This window comes from Salmo salar, chromosome 15, assembly GCF_965601325.2.
Source record: "Salmo salar chromosome 15, fSalSal1, whole genome shotgun sequence".
Classification (NCBI taxonomy): Eukaryota; Metazoa; Chordata; class Actinopteri; order Salmoniformes; family Salmonidae; genus Salmo; species Salmo salar.
Window position 1 is genome coordinate 74,625,972 of NC_138305.1, and position 17,435 is coordinate 74,643,406.

A 17,435-nucleotide genomic window follows, 5' to 3' on the forward strand; every position below is an offset into this window, starting at 1 on the left:
GCAGGCAATACGCTTGACCTCATCTTTACTAGATGCTGTTCTTCCACGAATCTCATTGCAACTCCCCTCCAAATCTCCGACCACTACCTTGTATCCTTTTCCCTCTCGCTCTCATCCAACACTTCTCACTCTGCCCCTACTCGGATGGTATTGCGCCGTCCCAACCTTCGCTCTCTCTCTCCCGCTACTCTCTCCTCTTCCATCCTATCATCTCTTCCCTCTGCTCAAACCTTCTCCAACCTATCTCCTGATTCTGCCTCCTCAACCCTCCTCTCCTCCCTTTCTGCATCCTTTGATTTTCTCTGTCCCCTATCCTCCAGGCCGGCTCGGTCCTCCCCTCCTGCTCCGTGGCTCGACGACTCACTACGAGCTCACAGAACAAGGCTCCGGGCAGCCGAGCGGAAATATAGGAAAACTCGCCTCCCTGCGGACCTGGCATACTTTCACTCACTCCTCTCTACATTCTCCTCTTCTGTCTCTGCTGCTAAAGCCACTTTCTACCACTCTAAATTCCAAGCATCTGCCTCTAACCCTAGGAAGCTCTTTTCTACCTTCTCCTCCCTCCTGAATCCTCCTCCCCCTCCCCCCCCCCCTCCTCCCTCTCTGCGGATGACTTCGTCAACCATTTTGAAAAGAAGGTTGACGATATCCGATCCTCGTTTGCTAAGTCAAACGACACCGCTGGTCCTGCTCACACTGCCCTACCCTGTGCTTTGACCTCTTTCTCCCCTCTCTCTCCAGATGAAATCTCGCGTCTTGTGACGGCCGGCCGCCCAACAACCTGCCCACTTGACCCTATCCCCTCCTCTCTTCTCCAGACCATTTCCGGAGACCTTCTCCCCTTCCTCACCTCGCTCATCAACTCATCCTTGACCGCTGGCTACGTCCCTTCCGTCTTCAAGAGAGCGAGAGTTGCACCCCTTCTGAAAAAACCTACACTCGATCCCTCCGATGTCAACAACTACAGACCAGTATCCCTTCTTTCTTTTCTCTCCAAAACTCTTGAACGTGCCGTCCTTGGCCAGCTCTCCTGCTATCTCTCTCAGAATGACCTTCTTGATCCTAATCAGTCAGGTTTCAAGACTGGGCATTCAACTGAGACTGCTCTTCTCTGTGTCACGGAGGCTCTCCGCACTGCTAAAGCTAACTCTCTCTCCTCTGCTCTCATCCTTCTAGACCTATCTGCTGCCTTTGATACTGTGAACCATCAGATCCTCCTCTCCACCCTCTCCGAGTTGGGCATCTCCGGCGCGGCCCACGCTTGGATTGCGTCCTACCTGACAGGTCGCTCCTACCAGGTGGCGTGGCGAGAATCTGTCTCCGCACCATGCGCTCTCACCACTGGTGTCCCCCAGGGCTCTGTTCTAGGCCCTCTCCTATTCTCGCTATACACCAAGTCACTTGGCTCTGTCATATCCTCACATGGTCTCTCCTATCATTGCTATGCAGACGACACACAATTAATCTTCTCCTTTCCCCCTTCTGATAACCAGGCGGCGAATCGCATCTCTGCATGTCTGTCAGACATATCAGTGTGGATGACGGATCACCAGCTCAAGCTGAACCTCGGCAAGACGGAGCTGCTCTTCCTCCCGGGGAAGGACTGCCCGTTCCATGATCTCGCCATCACGGTTGACAACTCCCTTGTGTCCTCCTCCCAGAGTGCTAAGAACCTTGGCGTGATCCTGGACAACACCCTGTCGTTCTCCACTAACATCAAGGCGGTGACCCGATCCTGTAGGTTCATGCTCTACAACATTCGCAGAGTACGACCCTGCCTCACACAGGAAGCGGCGCAGGTCCTAATCCAGGCACTTGTCATCTCCCGTCTGGATTACTGCAACTCGCTGTTGGCTGGGCTCCCTGCCTGTGCCATTAAATCCCTACAACTCATCCAGAACGCCGCAGCCCGTCTGGTGTTCAACCTTCCCAAGTTCTCTCACGTCACCCCGCTCCTCCGCTCTCTCCACTGGCTTCCAGTTGAAGCTCGCATCCGCTACAAGACCATGGTGATTGCCTACGGAGCTGTGAAGGGAACAGCACCTCCATACCTTCAGGCTCTGATCAGGCCCTACACCCAAACAAGGGCACTGCGTTCATCCACCACTGGCCTGCTGGCCCCCCTACCTCTGAGGAAGCACAGTTCCCGCTCAGCCCAGTCAAAACTGTTCGCTGCTCTGGCACCCCAATGGTGGAACAAGCTCCCTCACGACGCCAGGACAGCGGAGTCAATCACCACCTTCCGGAGACACCTGAAACCCCACCTCTTTAAGGAATACCTAGGATAGGATAAAGTAATCCTTCTAAACCCCCCCCCCCCTTAAAAGATTTAGATGCACTATTGTAAAGTGGTTGTTCCACTGGATATCATAAGGTGAATGCACCATTTTGTAAGTCGCTCTGGATAAGAGCGTCTGCTAAATGACTTAAATGTAAATGTAAGTATTTATCAGTGGATAATACAATGAAAAACCAAAAATATACATTTTTCAATCTATTAACATGAAATAAACAAAATAAACCTCACTACACACAAGTTTTACATTCCATTTGCAGATACAAATGTAAAAGCATTACATTTGATTTAAAAAAACAATGTAAGAATATGTAATTTACTCATTCTAGATATTTTTTGAAATGTTGAAGTAGATATTGCATTTAGGCACAGATTTCAAATATTTGTGTATGAAGAATTTACCAGATACTACTGTATAAAGAAGTTAACATATTTCATAGTAAATACATAGGTCTTAATCAGTTTCAAATTTAGCATGTAAATCTTGGTGGGGAAAAAAAAAAAAGTGGGATGCATGCCAGCAAAGCCACTACACAACACTAAACAATACATTAATTGCACTATAACGGTGACAAACAGTGCCCAAAAACTGTTAGGTATTTTGGTATTTTATTAGGATCCCCATTAGCTGTTGAAAACACAGCAGCTACTCTTCATGGGGTCCACACAAAACATGAAACATTACAGAATGACAATACAGAACGTCAATAGACAAGAACAGCTCAAAGACAGAACTACATACATTTTTTAAAAAGGCACACATAGCCTACATATCAATGCATACACAAACTATCTAGGTCAAATAGGGGAGAGGCGTTGTGCCGTGAGGTGTTGCTTTATCTGTTTTTTGAAACCAGGTTTGCTGTTTATTTGAGCAATATGAGATGGAAGGAAGTTCCATGCAATAAGGGCTCTATATAACACTCTATGCTTTCTTGAATTTGTTCTCGATTTGGGGACTGTGAAAAGACCCCATGTGGCATGTCTGGTGGGATAAGTGTGTGTGTGTCAGAGCTGTGTGTAAATTGACAATGCAAACAATTTGGGATTTTCAACACATTGTTTCTTATAAAAAATAAGTGATGCAGTCAGTCTCAACTCTTAGCCAAGAGAGACTGGCATGCATAGTATTTATATCAGCCCTCTGATTACAATGAAGAGCAAAATGTGCAATTTCACTGGCTGTCGTCATATCGATCCCGCTAACGGGATTCAAGCCATAATTAACTACAGTATACATATCTCCCTGGCATATTACATAATTTATGCAGCAGTATACAAGACATTTTTGGACTCACCTTGTTGGGCTGTGCTCACTTGAACAGGAAGGTGGCATGGTGGTCCTACGTGGGCAAATGTTGTCATCAAACTTTGTCATCAAAGTCTGGCATTCTCTGGATTGGTGCTTTTAAGACAACAGGGAACTCTGAAAAAAAACAAGGTTGAATCATGATATTAGTGATCTTCAGGTCGGAGCTCTAGAAAGAGGCCAGAGGTCCCGACTTGAAATTCCGAGTTGGATTACCATTCAAAACGTATTTTCCCAATCGGAGCAATTTCTTTTTAGAGTTCCCAGTTCTCTTGAACTCACTAAAGTCTGAGATTTCCCAGTTCCGAGTTTCCAGTTGTTTTGAACGCGACAGAAGTCATGCTGGATTGACAGCATTGCCAATGTTGAATGTTTATCCTTTTAAGCTTGGAAAAGAGACCTTAAACCCAGACCACACATCAACTCCACTGAATAGCAGGCTAGTGATGTTAGCCACTGATTCCTTCCATACCACTCATTGTTGAATTTGTGATTTCCAACTTGTGTAATGTTTATGTCCAATGACCGATGAGCACCGATACGTTTTAGATATAATTTATCTTAATATGTCAGCGATTGAAAAGGATTTGCCAGTAGATCGTCGACTTCATGATGATGACTGCTAGCCTGCTAGCTAAGATTTTGAAAGTATGATGTTAGTCCAATCAAAGCTACTGTAGATACAGTGGAAGTCGGAAGATTACATACACTTAGGTTGGAGTCATTAAAACTAGTTTTTCAACCATTCCACACATTTTTTGTTAACAAACTATAGTTTTGGCAAGTCAGTTAGGACATCTACTTTGTGCATGACACAAGTAATATTTCCAACAATTGTTTACAGATGTAACGGCTGTCTTCATAAATGGACCAAGGCACAGCAGGTATGTGAATACTCTTATTTAATTACAAATAAGGAGTAAAGCATCCACTTAACAATACAATAAAGGTGACAACAGCTACAGTTCTGCAGGCTAGAAACGCAGTGCAAAAACAACCACCCACAACCCCAAAGAAAAACACACACACCTATATAGGACTTCCAATCAAAGGCAACTCAACACACCTGCCTTCAATTGGAAGTCCCAATCAACAATACAAACCTTCCCCATACACAAAACTGCCACGTCCTGACCCCAAAACTAAAACAATAGCTCCATCTGCTGGTCAGGACGTGACAACAGACAGATTATTTCACTTAAAATTCACTGTATCACAATTCCAGTGGGTCAGAAGTTGACTGTGCCTTTAAACTGCTTGGAAAATTCCAGAAAATTATGTCATGGCTTTAGAAGCTTCTGATAGGCTAATTGACATCATCTGAGTTAATTGGAGCTGTACCTGTGGATGTATTTCAAGGCCTACCTTCAAAGTCAGTGCCTATTTGCTTGACATCATGGGAAAATCAATAGAAATCAGCAAAGACCTCAGAAAAAAATTGTAGACCTCCACAAGTCTGTTTCATCCTTGGGAACAATTTCCAAACGCCTGAAGGTACCACGTTCATCGGTACAAACAATAGTACACAAGTATAAACACCATGGGACCATGCAGCCGTCATATCGCTCAGGATGGAGACGCGTTCTGTCTCCTAGAGATGAACGTACTTTGCTGCGCAAAGTGCAAATCAATCCCAGAACAACAGCAAAGGACCTTGTGAAGATGCTGGAGGAAACAGGTACAAAAGTATCTATATCCACAGTAAAACGAGTCCTATATCAACATAACCTGAAATGCCACTCAGCAAGAAAGAAGCCACTGCTCCAAAACCGCCATAAAAAAAACAGACTACGGTTTGCAACTGCACATGGGGACAAAGATCGTACTTTTTGGAGAAATGTCCTCTGGTCTGATGAAACAAAAATAGAACTGTTTGGCCACAATGACCATCGTTATGTTTGGAGGAAAAAGGGAGACGCTTGCAAGCCGAAGAACACCATCCCAACCGTGAAGCACGGGGGTGGCAGCGTCATGTTGTGCGGGTGCTTTGCTGCAGGAGTGACTGGTGCACTTCACAAAATAGATGGCATCATGTGGATGTATTGAAGTAACATCTCAAGACATCAGTCAGGAAGTTAAAGCTTGGTCGCAAATGGGTCTTCCAAATGGACAATGACCTCAAGCATACTTCCAAAGTTGTGGCAAAATGGCTTAAGGACAACAAAGTCAAGGTATTGGAGTAGCCATCACAAAGCCCTGACCTCAATCTAATAGAAAATTTGTGGCCAGAACTTAAAAAGCGTGTGCGAGCAAGGAGATCTACAAACCTGACTCAGTTACACCAGCTCTGTCAGGAGGAATGGGCCAAAATTCCCCCAACTTATTGTGGGAAGGTTGTGGAAGGCTACCCAAAACATTTGACCCAAGTTAAACAATTTAAAGGCAATGCTACCAAATACTAATTGAGTGTATTTAAACTTCTGACCCACTGGGAATGTGATGAAAGAACTAAAAGCTGAAATAAATCATTCTCTCTATTATTATTTTGACATATCACATCCTTAAAATAAAGTGGTTATCCTAACTGACCTAAGACAGGGATTTTTTACTAGGATTAAATGTCAGGAATTGTGTGAAACTGAGTTTAAATGTATTTGGCTAAGGTGTATCTCCTCCCTCCTGAATCCTCCTCCCCCTCCCCCCCCCCTCCTCCCTCTCTGCGGATGACTTCGTCAACCATTTTGAAAAGAAGGTTGACGATATCCGATCCTCGTTTGCTAAGTCAAACGACACCGCTGGTCCTGCTCACAGTGCCCTACCCTGTGCTTTGACCTCTTTCTCCCCTCTCTCTCCAGATGAAATCTCGCGTCTTGTGACGGCCGGCAGCCCAACAACCTGCCCACTTGACACTATCCCCTCCTCTCTTCTCCAGACCATTTCCGGAGACCTTCTCCCCTTCCTCACCTCGCTCATCAACTCATCCTTGACCGCTGGCTACGTCCCTTCTGTCTTCAAGAGAGCGAGAGTTGCACCCCTTCTGAAAAAACCTACACTCGATCCCTCCGATGTCAACAACTACAGACCAGTATCCCTTCTTTCTTTTCTCTCCAAAACTCTTGAACGTGCCGTCCTTGGCCAGCTCTCCTGCTATCTCTCTCAGAATTACCTTCTTGATCCTAATCAGTCAGGTTTCAAGACTGGGCATTCAACTGAGACTGCTCTTCTCTGTGTCACGGAGGCTCTCCGCACTGCTAAAGCTAACTCTCTCTCCTCTGCTCTCATCCTTCTAGACCTATCTGCTGCCTTTGATATTGTGAACCATCAGATCCTCCTCTCCACCCTCTCCGAGTTGGGCATCTCCGGCGCGGCCCACGCTTGGATTGCGTCCTACCTGACAGGTCGCTCCTACCAGGTGGCGTGGCGAGAATCTGTCTCCGCACCATGCGCTCTCAACACTGGTGTCCCCCAGGGCTCTGTTCTAGGCCCTCTCCTATTCTCGCTATACACCAAGTCACTTGGCTCTGTCATATCTTCACATGGTCTCTCCTATCATTGCTATGCAGACGACACACAATTAATCTTCTCCTTTCCCCCTTCTGATAACCAGGCGGCGAATCGCATCTCTGCATGTCTGTCAGACATATCAGTGTGGATGACAGATCACCAGCTCAAGCTAAACCTCGGCAAGACGGAGCTGCTCTTCCTCCGGGGGAAGGACTGCCCGTTCCATGATCTCGCCATCACGGTTGACAACTCCCTTGTGTCCTCCTCCCAGAGTGCTAAGAACCTTGGCGTGATCCTGGACAACACCCTGTCATTCTTCACTAACATCAAGGCGGTGACCCGATCCTGTAGGTTCATGCTCTACAACATTCGCAGAGTACGACCCTGCCTCACACAGGAAGCAGCGCAGGTCCTAATCCAGGCACTTGTCATCTCCCGTCTGGATTACTGCAACTCGCTGTTGGCTGGGCTCCCTGCCTGTGCCATTAAACCCCTACAACTCATCCAGAACGCCGCAGCCCGTCTGGTGTTCAACCTTCCCAAGTTCTCTCACGTCACCCCGCTCCTCCGCTTTCTCCACTGGCTACCAGTTGAAGCTCGCATCCGCTACAAGACCATGGTGATTGCCTACGGAGCTGTGAAGGGAACGGCACCTCCATACCTTCAGGCTCTGATCAGGCCCTACACCCAAACAAGGGCACTGCGTTCATCCACCTCTGGCCTGCTGGCCCCCCTACCTCTGAGGAAGCACAGTTCCCGCTCAGCCCAGTCAAAACTGTTCGCTGCTCTGGCACCCCAATGGTGGAACAAGCTCCCTCACGACGCCAGGACAGCGGAGTCAGTCACCACCTTCCGGAGACATCTGAAACCCCACCTCTTTAAGGAATACCTAGGATAGGATAAAGTAATCCTTCTAACCCCCCCCCCCCTTAAAAGATTTGATGCACTATTGTAAAGTGGTTGTTCCACTGGATATCATAAGGTGAATGCACCAATTTGTAAGTTGCTCTGGATAAGAGCGTCTGCTAAATGACTTAAATGTAATGTAAATGTGTATGTAAACTTCCAACTTCAACTGTATAACATGATTTGACATCATTTTATCTGTGGCCAATGAGCTTGAGCCTTCTTGGATGGGCACTTCTAATGTAAGTATATGGCAGCACCCAAGGGGATTGAATTTTTGAGCTCTCCCCGTAGATTTTGCGGTGATGTACTGTCCCCATGAGTGACTGAAAACTGAGACAATCACGACGCAACTAGAGAACATTACCAACCCCTACCCGCCATATTTTCCGCTGGCTGCCCCACCACCACAGAAAGCACTGAGCTAGGCTGAAACACCTGCATTTTGGAGCTGCCATACTCAAGAAAGCAAAAGAGAGACCATATTTGCTTTATTAACTAAATTATATATTTTTTTACATTATTTGCCAACTGATATGTGACATGTATTAGTGACAAAATAACATGCAAAACAGGACCCACCTGCCCTAATTGACGGGTCACCACTGATCCTAACATTACTTTGTCAGGCAAAGACTCTGAATCAAAGCTTAAAAGAACAGACTGTGTCACCTCTCTTTCACCATGCTCCCCATCAGATTTGCGTTGCACAAAATGGCGAGCGACACAAACACCAGGAATTGTCAACTTAAAGTGTCCACACTTAACGCTACCCCAGAAATCAATCAGCCAAAAGGCCTGGTTCCACCCTCTTTTTAGCCTCCTCAAAAGACATGCTAAGCACTGTGCTTACTCCACTGGGCAAAGGGTCCTACTCCTAGGTATGCTCTTTGTTCGTTAGATAAATTATACCAGAGAGGTTATTATAATTAATACAAAAATATTATTATTGTAAGCTATGACGTGACGTAATAAAGTAATTTGTGGCAAGAGAAAAGATAATTTGCTCTTATTAATTTGCTCTTATTAAGGACCAAAAAAAGTCGATACCGATTAATCTGCCATTGTTTTTATTTATTTATAATAATGACAATTACAACAATACTGAATGAACACTTTTATTTTAACTTAATATAATACATCAATAAAATCAATTTAGCCTCAAATAAATAATGAAACATGTTCAATTTGGTTTAAATAATGCAAAAACAAAGTGTTGGAGAAGAAAGTAAAAGTGCAATATGTGCCATGTAAAAAAGCTAACGTTTAAGTTCCTTGCTCAGAACATATGAAAGCAGGTGGTTCCTTTTAACATGAGTCTTCAATATTCCCAGGTAAGAAGTTTTAGGTTGTAGTTATTATAGGAATTATAGGACTATTTATCTCTATACCATTTGTATTTCATATACCTTTGACTATTGGATGTTCTTATAGGCACTTTAGTATTGCCAGTGTAACAGTATAGCTTCCGTCCCTCTCCTCGCCCCTACCTGGGCTCTAACCAGGAACACATCGACAACAGCCACCCTCAAAGCATCGTTATCCATTACTCCACAAATGCCGCGGCCCTTGTAGAGCAAGGCTAACAACTACTTCAAGGTCTCAGAGCGAGTGCCGTCACAGATTGAAACGCTATTAGCACGCACCCCGCTAACTAGCTAGCCATTTCACATCGGTTACACCAGCCTAATCTTGGGAGTTGATAGGCTTGAAGTCATAAACAGCTCAATGCTTGAAGCACAACGAAGAGCTGCTGGCAAACGCACGAAAGTGCTGTTTGAATGAATGCTTACGAGCCTGCTGCTGCCTACCATCGCTCAGTCAGACTGCTCTATCAAATATCAAATCATAGACTTAATTATAACATAATAACACACAGAAATACGAGCCTTTGGTCATTAATATGGTCGAATCCAGAAACTATAATTTCTAAAACAAAACGTTTATTCTTTCAGTGAAATACGGAACCGTTCCGTATTTTATCTAACGGGTGGAATCCCTAAGTCTAAATATTGCTGTTACATTGTACAACCTTCAATGTTATGTCATAATTATGTACAGTTCTGTCAAATTAATTACGGTCGTTGTTAGGAATAAATGGTCTTCACACAGTTCGTAACGAGCCAGGCAGCCCAAACTGCTGCATATACCCTGACTGCTTGCACGGAACGTAAGAGAAGTGACACAATTTCCCTAGTTAAAAGAAAGTCATGTTAGCAGGCAATATTAACTAAATATGCTGGTTTAAATAAATAAATTGTGTATTGATTTTAAAGAAAGGCATTAATGTTTATGGTTAGGTACACATTGGTGCAACGACAGTGCTTTTTTCGCGAATGCGCTTGTTAAATCATCACCCGTTTGGAGAAGTAGGCTGTGATTCGATGAGAAATTAACAGGCACCACATCGATTATATGCAACGCAGGACATGCTAGATAAACTAGTAATATCATCAACCATGTGTAGTTAACTAGTGATTATGTTAAGATTGATTGTTTTTTTATAAGATAAGTTTAATGCTAGCTAGCAACTTACCTTGGCTCCTTGCTGCACTCGCGTAACAGGTAGTCAGCCTGCCACGCAGGCTCCTCGTGGAGTGCAATGTTAGGCAGGTGGTTAGAGCGTTGGACTAGTAACTGGAAGATCGAATCCCTGAGCTGACAAGGAAAAAATCTGTCGTTCTGCTCCTGAACAAGGGATTTAACCCACTGTTCCTAGGCCGTCATTGAAAATAAGAATGTGTTCTTAACTGACTTGCCTAGTTAAAAAAATTAAAAATCATCCACAATCAGTGTCTAAAAATGCCGATTACTGATTGTTATGAAAACTTGAAATCGGCCCTAATTAATTGGCCATTCTGATTAATCGGTCGACCTCAAGTCCAGACCGTTTGGTCAAATGATCACTTAAGGAAAGAAATTCCACAAATGAACTTTTAACAAGGCACACCTGTTAATTGAAATGCATTTCAGGTGACTAACTCATGAAGCTGGTTGAGAGAATGCCAAGAGTGTGCAAAGCTTCATCAAGGCAAAGGGTGGCTACTTTGAAGAATCTCAAATGTAAAATATATTTTGATTTGTTTAACACTTTTTTCTTACTACATGATTCCATGTGTTATTTCATAGTTTTGATGTCTTCACTATTATTCTACAATATAGAAAATAGTAAAAAAAAAAAAGAAAAACCCTTGAATGAGCAGGTGTGTCCAAACTTTTGACTGGTACTGTAAATATACAGAGCATTTTCCACATTTTGTTAGGTTACAGCCTTATTCAAAAATGGTTTAAATAATTTTAATAGTTTTCCTTCATCAATCTACACACAATACCCCATAATAACAAAGCGAAAACAGGTTTTTAGAAATACCTTATTTATATAAGTATTCAGAGCCTTTGCTATGAGACTCGAAATTGAGCTCAGGTGCTCAACTTGATTGGAGTCCACTTGTGGTAAATTCAATTGATTGGACGTGATTTGGAGAGGCATACACCTGTCTATTTAAGGTCCCACAGTTAACAGTGCATGTCAGAGCAAAAACCAAGCCATGAGGTCGAAGGAATTGTTTGTAGAGCTCCGAAACAGGATTGTGTTGAGGCACAGACCAGGGGAAGGGCACCAAAACATTTCTGCAGCATTGAAGGTCCCCAAGAACACAGTGGCCTCCATCATTCTTAAATGGAAGAGGTTTGGAACCACCAAGACTCTTCCTAGAGCTGGCCTCCTGGCCAAACTGAGCAATCATGGGAGAAGGGCCTTTGTCAGGGAGGTGACCAAGAACCAGATGGTCACTTTGACAGAGCTCTAGAGTTCCTCTGTGGAGATGGGAGAATCTTCCAGAAGGACAACCATCTCTGCAGCACTCTGCCAATCAGGGTTTTATGGTAGACTGGCCAGACGGAAGCCACTCCTCAGTAAAAGGCACATGACAGCCCGCTTGGAGTTTGCCAAAAAGCACCTAAAGACTCTCAAACCATGAGAAACAAGATTCTCTGGGATGACGAAACCAAGATGTAACTCTTTGGCCTGAATGCCAATCGTCATGTCTGGAGGAAACCTGGCACCATCCCTATGGTGAAGCATGGTGGTGGTAGCATAATGCAGTGGGGATGTTTTTCAGCGGCATGGACTGGGAGACTAGTCAGGCTCGAGGGAAAGATGAACGGAGCAAAGTACAGAAAGATCCTTGATGAAAATCTGCTCCAGAGTGCTCAGTGTGATCAAGACTAAGGAGATGATTGTGGACTACAGGGAAAAGGAGGACCGAGTGCGCCCCCATTCTCATCGACGGGGCTGTTGTGGAGCAGGTTGAGAGCTTCAAGTTCCTTGGTGTCCACATCACCAACAAACTAACATGGTCCAAGTACACCAAGACAGTCGTGAAGAGGGCACGACAAAACCTATTCTCCCTCAGGAGACTGAAAAGATTTGGCATGGGTCCTCAGATCCTCAGAAGGTTCTACAGCTGCACATTGACAGCATCCCGACTGGTTGCATCACTGCTTGGTATTGCAACTGCTCATCCTCATCCTACAGAGGGTAGTGCGAACGGCCCAGTACATCACTGGGGCCAAGCTTCCTGCCATCCAGGACCTCTATACCAGGCGGTGTCAGAGGAAGGCCCTAAAATTGTCAAAGACTCCAGCCACCCTAGTCATAGACTGTACCAGTGCGCCAAGTCTAGGTCCAAGAGGCTTCTAAACAGCTTCTACCCCCAAGCCATAAAACTACTGAACATCTAATCAAATGGCTACCCAGACTATTTGCATTGCCCTCTTTTACGCTGCTTCTACTCTCTGTTATTATCTATGCATAAGTCACTTTAATAACTCTACCTACATGTACAGGGGCAAGAAAAAGTATGTGAACCCTTTGGAATTACCTGGATGTCTGCATAAATTGGTCATAAAATTTGATCTGATCTTCATTTTAGTCACAACAATAGACAAACACAGTCTATTTAATCTAATAACACAAACAATTATATGTTTTCATGTCTTTATTGAAAACACCGTGTAAACATTCACAGTGCAGGGTGGAAAAAGTATATGAACCCTTGGATTTAATAACTGGTTGACCTTCCTATGGCAGAAATAACCTCAACCAAACATTTTCTGTAGTTGCGGATCAGACCTGGATCAGACCATTCCTTGGGATGTCTGGTGTGAACTGCTATCTTGAGATCATGCTACAAAATCTCAAATGGGTTGAGGTCAGGACTCTGACTGGGCCACTCCAGAAGGTGTATTTTGTTGATTTACTTCTGTGTTTTGGGTCGTTGTCTTGTTGCATCACCCAACTTCTGTTGAGCTTCAATTGGCAGACTGATAGTCTTAAATTCTCCTGCAAAATGTCTTGATAAACTTGGGAATTTGTTTTTCTGTCAATGAAAGCAAGCTGTCCAGGTCCTGAGGCAGCAAAGCAGCCCCAAACCATGATGCTGCCTCCACCATACTTTACAGCTGGGATAAGTTTTTGATGTTGATATGCTGTGCCTTTTTTTTCTCCACACATAGTGTTGTGTGTTCCTTGCAAACAAGTCAACTGTAGTTTCATCTGTCCACAGAATATTTTGGATAATCCAGGTGCACTTTTGCAAACTTCAGACGTGCAGCAATATTTTTTGGGACAGCAGTGGCTTCTTCCATGGTGTCCTCCCATGAACACCATTCTTGTTTAGTGTTTTACGTATCGTAGACTCGTCAACAGAGATGTTAACATGTTCCAGAGATTTCTGTAAGTCTTTAGCTGACACTGTAGGATTCTTCTTAATCTCATTGAGCATTCTGCGCTATGCTCTTGTAGTCATCTTTCCATTACGGCCACTGCTAGGAAGAGTAGCAACAGTGGTGAACGTTCTCCATTTATAGACAATTTGTCTTACCGTGGACTGATGAACATCAAGGCTTTTGGAGATACTTTTGAAACCCTTTCCAGCTTTATGCAAGTCTACAATCTTAATCTTAGGTCTTCTGAGATTTCTTTTGTTCGAGGCATGGTTCACATCAGGCAATGCTTCTTGTGAATAGCAAACACACATTTTGTGAGTCTTTTTTATAGGGCTAAGCTCTAACCAACATCTCCAATCTCATCTCAATGATTGGACTCCAGGTTAGCTGACTTCTGACTCCAGTTAGCTTTTGGAGAAGTCATTAGCCTAGGAGTTCACAAACTTTTTCCAACCTACACTGTGAATGTTTAAATTATGTATTCAATATAGACAAGAAAAATACAATCATTTGTGTGTTATTAGTTTAAGCACACTTTGTTTATTGTTGTGACTTAGACGAAGATCAGATCAAATTTTATGACCAATTTATGCAGAAATCCAGGTAATTCCAAAGGGTTCATATACTTTTTCTTGCCACTGTATATATTACCTCGACTAACCGGTGGCCCCGCACATTGACTCTGCACCGGTACCCCCTGTATATAGCCAAGCTATTGTTATTTTACTGCTGCTCTTGAATTACTTGTTACTTTTATTTCTTATTTTTCATTAGGTATTTTTCTTAAAACTGCATTGTTGTTTAAGGGCTTGTAAGTAAACATTTCACTGTATGGTCTACACCTGTTGTATTCAGCGCATGTGACAAATAACACTTGATTTGATTTGACCACAGACTGCAACGAAGGTTCAACTTCCAACAGGACAACGACCCTAAGCACACAGCCAGGACAACGCAGGAATGGCTTCGGGACAGGTCTCTGAATGTCCCCGAGGGACCGAGCCATAATAATAGTAATAATAATAATAGTAGAGAGAATGCTCAGCTTTTATTTCTTTCATCACATTCCCAGTGGGTCAGAAGTTTACGTACACTCAATTAGTATTTGGTAGCATTGCCTTTAAATTGTTTAACTTGGGTCAAATGTTTTGGGTAGCCTTCCACAAGCTTCCTACAATAAGTTGGGTGAATTTTGGTCCATTCCTCCTGACAGAGCTGGTGTAACTGAGTCAGGTTGGTAGGTCTCCTTGCTCGCACACGCTTTTTCAGTTCTGCCCACACATTTTCTATTGGATTGAGGTCAGGGCTTTGTGATGGCCACTCCAATACCTTGACTTTGTTGTCCTTAAGGCATGTTTCCATAACTTTGGAAGTATGCTTGGGGTCATTGTCCATTTGGAAGACCCATTTGTGACCAAGCTTTAACTTCCTGACTGATGTCTTGAGATGTTGCTTAAATATATCCACATAATTTTCCTACCTCATGATGCCATCTATTTTGTGAAGTGCACCAGTCCCTCCTGCAGCAAAGCACCCCACAACATGATGCTGCACATGATTCTGCCACCCCCGTGCTTCATAAATTCTTCTCATCCGTAAAAAAAAAGTTTCCTGTAGAGACAGATTGGCTGTTACCCGTCATCTTTTATCAGTAATGCCTTATTTACGTTAGAAAGTGACTCGTTGGTCTAGGGTTATGATTCTCGCTTTGGGTGCGAGAGGTCCCGGGTTCAAATCCCGGACAAGCCCTTTAAAAAGGACCAGTTTAAATGAAAATCTTAAACACAGTTCTCCAAATTTGTCTTTATTGAAACACAGCCAATGCTAAATTTAAGCACTATTTAACAGAAGCAGCTGAAATGTGCTCCTATTACTCTGTGTATGAATCTCACTTAGAGTGCGATTGGTGTCTGCTACCTATCTTGGATGAACCCACTATTACGAAGTTCAGAAACGTAAATAAAGTCTTCTCATCCGTAAAAAAAAGCTTCCTGTAGAGACAGATTGGCTGTTACCCGTATTTAAGAGAAACAGATGAAATGGGCTCCTTTTTCTCTGTGTATGATTCTCTCTTAGAGTGCGATTTGTGTCTGCTACAAATCTTGGATGAACCCGCTATTACAAAGGTCAGACACGTAAATAAAGTCATCTCATCCATAAAAAAAAGTTTCCTGTAGAGACAGATTGGCTTTTACCTGTCGTTTTTATTAGTAATGCCTTATTTACATTAGAAAGTGACTCGTTGGTCTAGGGGTATGATTCTCGCTTCGGGTGTGAGTGGTCCCGGGTTCAAATCCTGGACGAGCCCTTTAAAAAGGACCAGTCTAAGTGAAAACCTTCAATACATTACTCCAAATGTGTTTTTACTGAAACACAGCCAATGCTAAATTTAAGCACTTTTTAAGAGTAGCAGCTGAAATGTGCTCCTTTTTCTCTGTGTATGATTCTCACTTAGAGTGCGATTGGTGTCTGCTACAAATCTTGGATGAACCCACTATTACAAAGGTCAGAAACGTAAATAAAGTCATTTCATCCATAAAAAAAAGTTTCCTGAAGAGACAGATTGGCTTTTACCTGTCATTTTTATTAGAAATGCCTTATTTACATTAGCAAGTGGCTCGTTGGTCTAGGGGTATAATTCTCGCTTCGGGTGTGAGAGGTCCGGGGTTCAAATCCCGGACGCGCCTTTTAAAAAGGACTAATCATAGTGAAAACCTTCAACAGAATTCTCCAAATGTGTTTTTACTGAAACACAGCCAATGCTAATTTAAAGCACTTTTTAAGAGAAGCAGCTGAAATGTGCTCCTTTTTCTCTGTGTATGATTCTCACTTAGAGTGCGATTGGTGTCTGCTACAAATCTTGGATGAACCCGCTATTACAAAGTTCAGAAACATAAATAATGTCTTCTCATCTGTAAAAAAAAAGTTTCCTGTAGAGACACATTGGCTGTTGCCCGTATTTAAGAGAAACAGCTGAAATGGGCTCCTTTTTCTCTCTGTATGATTCTTGCTTTGAGTGCGATTGGTGTCAAATACAAATCTTGGATGAACCTGCTATTACAAAGGTCAGACACGTAAATAAAGTCATCTTATCCATAAAAAAAAGTTTCCTGTAGAGACAGATTGGCTGTTACCCGTCATCATTTATCAGTAATGCCTTATTTACATTAGAAAGTGGCTCGTTGGTCTAGGGGTATGATTCTTGCTTTGGTTGCAAGAGGGCCCGGGTTCAAATCCTATACGAGCCCTTTAAAAAGGACCAGTGAAAGTGAAAACCTTCAACAGAATTCTCCAAATGTGGCTTTACTGAAACACAGCGAATGCCAAATTTAGGAGAAGCATCTGAAATGGGCTCCTTTTACTCTGTGTATGATTCTCGCTTAGAGTGCGATTGGTGTCTGCTACAAATCTTGGATGAACCCGCTATTTCAAAGTTCGGAAACGTAAATAAATTCTTCTCATCCGTAAAATAAAAGTTTCCTGTAGAGATGGATTGGCTGTTACCCGTATTTAAAAGAAACAGATGAAATCTTATTTAAGAGAAAATGATGAAATGGGCTCCTTTTTCTCTGTGTATGATTCTCGCTTCGAGTGCGATTGGTGTGTGCTACAAATGTTGGATGAACCCGCTATTACAAAGGTCAGACATGTAAATAAAGTCATTTCATCCATAAATAAAAGTTTCCTGAAGAGACAGATTGGCTTTTACCTGTCGTTTTTATTAGTAATGCCTTATTTAAATTAGCAAGC